General features: G+C 26.8%; 1 long non-coding RNA gene across 1 annotated transcript; it reads left to right on the forward strand.

Annotated features, from left to right (window-relative positions):
• The first annotated feature begins 1,378 nt into the window (after positions 1–1,378).
• LOC145108334 (uncharacterized) lies at positions 1,379–3,837 on the forward strand. Its single transcript, XR_013708203.1, has 4 exons — positions 1,379–1,749; positions 2,287–2,399; positions 2,595–2,670; positions 3,641–3,837. It is a non-coding gene; the product is annotated as an uncharacterized LOC145108334 (long non-coding RNA).
• Positions 3,838–4,138: the final 301 nt, after the last annotated feature.

Here is a 4,138-nt window from a genome sequence, read left to right on the forward strand (position 1 = left end):
TAGTAGAAACGATGAAATTTTAACACTTTGAATAAGTTCTAATTCAATAGAAATTATTTGACAAATGATTAGTGTTGTATTAATCATATTAACCCATTTTATTATGATATTAGTGGTATTTATGGACTTTGTGATGATATTAGTCATATTTAATTTTTTAAAATTCAACGAATTAGCATTCAATGGTCTCCGATTAATCTCCGCCTAGCCGATTAATCCCTTAACCCCAGTTCACCGACTAGCTAACGTCGAACGTTTTTTACAACCTTGATATATATATATATATATATATATATATATATATATATATATATATATATATATATATATATATATATGAAAATAGAGAAATTAAATATCCTCCTACATTTCTTCCTACATATCCTCCTACTCATCTTTAATGGTGACATGTGTGACACAAGTATATTAAAATATTGTTATTTTCATTAAATGATGACACATGTCATCATTTAACATGGGTAGGAGGATATGTAGGAAAAAAATGTAGGAGAATATTTAATTTCTCATGAAAATAATACAAAACATATATTTATAGTATTAATTTACAATACACAAAATTTGATTCAAGTAACCTAACTCATTAGTAATTACTTGGTTGAAATTATACTTATTTTTTCTTTAATCTAATTTAAACTCATGTATAATTTTTTTTCTCTTTGGTTTATCTATTTTACCTCAAATATCAATCTGATAATTTTTTTATGCTTGATTTTTTATGTATGTATTTAAATTTGTTAGGAAATTTGTTTATATTTTTTATGCAATCTATGAATATTTTTTTATATTTTGTAAAATCTTTAAACTTATGCTCGTAAAATTGAAATTTATAGTTGTTCTTTACGTAAAAGTTTTCATATTAAATGAGAAAAAATCATTGATTCCCCGGTGGGATCTCCGGTCCCCGTTGGGGGTGGGGATGGAGGTTTATTTATATTCTTCATTAGGGAGGAAGATAGGGATGGGGATGAGATTGGAATGAGGATTCGAAGATAGGGATGGAGATTAGGTTCCCTGTATTCCTTGCCCCCGTTGTCATCTCTCTTTCTCTCTCTCTCTTCATATATATATATATATATATATATATATATATATATATATATATATATATATATATATATATATATATATAGAGAGAGAGAGAGAGAGAGCGAGAGAGAGAGAGAGAGAGAGTAAGGATCATTTGAGAACTAATAGTTTCGTGAGAACCCGAGAACTAAATGTGGAACGTTAGATAGAAAAACGGATGACCAAGATCATTGTGGCATTTTTGTAAATAAATAGAAACTCATAAATGCAGGGTATCTTAACTTAAAAGGGAAGGGGCATTATAGGAAACACAAATTTAATTGAAGAATATCCTAAATGACAGATCTGATAGACTGATGAAACACATCTCGTTCTCTCTCCCTCTCACTCTCACTCTCTATCATGATTTGGCGTAATCGATGCAAAGCTCGATTTGTTCCCGTATCAGCAATCTGTTGATGTTTTCTTCTTCGAAAACACACTTATTTCTTTTTTCTTTAGAAACAATCGTTTCAACAATCCGATGATCCCAGCCTATGTTCGTCAGTTTTTGTTGTGATTTGATTGGAAGAGGAAGTGGCGGTGTTGCGATGAATCCAAAATCGATCGTGAAGATCAATGTAGCTGACTATGCGACACCAAATATCGAGGTTGTTAATTACATCATAAAACGTACATTTGCGATCCACCGACAAACTACTGGTAAATCTTTTATATCTATATGAGTTTAATAAGAGTTTTGATTATGCCTTGAATTTTCAAATTAACTGCAATCGTTTATTTGTATGTATTATAATTTTGATTTTGCGATGAAGTTTTCACAAAATTTTGCTATATCTATAAGTTAGTGTAAGAAATTGAATGGCTGATTCAATATAATTTCTCCTTGATTTTAACTTATTTTAAGCTTGATTCCTTTTTTTTCATTCACTTTAGAGAGAATCAAGAATTCTTGGATGTAACAAAAGGCACCACTTAGTATAATTGGCCATTAAATTCTAGTCGGTTATTTATTACATTTTATATTTTTTAAATTTAAATCAAATCAACTATATAAACATTTTATCCAACGTTATAGGTTGTGTTTGTGTTATTTATTATGCACATGTAATAGTCTATCAGTTGTTTATTGAATTGGATTATTGAATTGGATAGTATTTCCAGATTGTAATTTATTCAATGAAATCATATACTTCGTGCACACCAACTGTTCGATAAATTGACAACTTTTCTAAATAGGTTGGAACTACAACAACTTACCAGTGGACATGATTATATTCATCCAAACAATATGTTCTGCCTTTTAGCTTCATCAATTCTTATAATCACCTGGCTCAAATGAAAACCATCTGGTAATTCCATTCCTTTCTGATTTCATTCCATTATACAAATCAAGACATAAGTTTCATCTATTATAAATCTATAATCACTACACATTATAAAAGAAAAACATGGGGTATATGATGGATCGTAATCAATACCATTAATATTTATTTTAATCATAATAACAAGTAAATAAATAATCATTAACTTTATTTTTTTTATAGGAGGTCAGGTGGTGAAAGATGCAAAAGAAAATAGTGAAGAGAATCACTGATGAATTGGTTCAGGAAATTTTAAAAGGTACCTCATGATTATATATAATTATATATATTTTGTTGATTATTTGGTGGGTTACCAAATATTTATATTTTTATATTATATTATTTGAACATTTTTTTTTCAAATGTAAATGTTATGTGGTATATTGACATGTGAATATAACATGATAAATGTAACAAACTTTCAAAAAGGAGGACATCATCAGCTTAGTACAGTGCATAAGGTGATAAATTTTACAATGACATGATATCGATTTACATGTAAGTCGCATGTGAATCACATATGAATTACATGTGATTCACATGTAAATTACATGTGATTCACATGTAAATCACATGTAATTCACATATGAATCACATGTAATTTACATGTAAATCAAAAGTGAATCACATATGAATTACATGTGATTCACATGTATATTACATTTGAATCACATGCAATTCACATATGACTTACATGTGATTCACATGTAAATTACATGTAATTCACATATAAATCACATGTAAATCACAAGTGAATTACATATGATTCATATGTAAATCACATGTAATTCACATATGAATCACATGTAATTTACATGTAAATCAAAAGTGAATCATATATGAATTACATGTGATTCACATGTAAATCACATTTGAATCACATGTAATTCATATGTAAATCACTTATGAATTACATGTGATTCACATGTAATTCACATATGAATCACATGTATATCACAAGTGAATCACATATGAATTATATGTGATTCACATGTAAACCACATAGGAATTACGTCTATATGCAGACATGCATTTTGTGTGAGTGTTCTTTGTTAATTATTTTTTTATTTTTTCTTGTGAATTTTACATGTAAATCTTAAAGATACAATTACATGTGAATATCACATTATATAATCACATGTGAATCTTACATGATATATACATATGTATTTTTGTGAGTGTTCTTGCATTAAGCGATTTTTTTTTAATTTTTTAATTTTTTCTTGTAGATTTGGAAGAAATTGTGTTGAATATTGAAGAGTTGAAAAATGATAAATTGAAGAAAATATGGAAATATTGACACGAAGACATGAAAACGCTTTGAAATTTTGTAGCATTTTTTTTTGTTTTTGATATTTTATATTGTATCGAATAAAATGCTTATTCTATTCTGTTTATAGATTAGTAAATAAAATGAGTTTTCTTATGATTCCTTTACAAATATTATAATATATGAAATATGCATATATGCACTTGTAAAGATATTCATAAATGTACCAAAAATATGTATATATGCACCTAAAAAATGCAGTTTTTTTTAAATAGTGTCTTTTTGAAAAAATTTGGCTTTTCAAAAAACTGCAGTTTTTTAAAATAAATGCATTTTTTTAAAAAAAAATTACAGGTTTTTTAAAAAAATTTAGTTTTTCTTTTTGAAAAGTTTGTAGATTTTTTTTTTAAAAAAAATATTGTTTTTTAAAAAAGGAAATACAATTTTTATTTTTATT

This window comes from Lactuca virosa, chromosome 1 (assembly GCF_052849685.1).
Source record: "Lactuca virosa cultivar CGN04683 chromosome 1, Lactuca_virosa_CGN04683_v6, whole genome shotgun sequence".
NCBI lineage: Eukaryota > Viridiplantae > Streptophyta > Magnoliopsida > Asterales > Asteraceae > Lactuca > Lactuca virosa.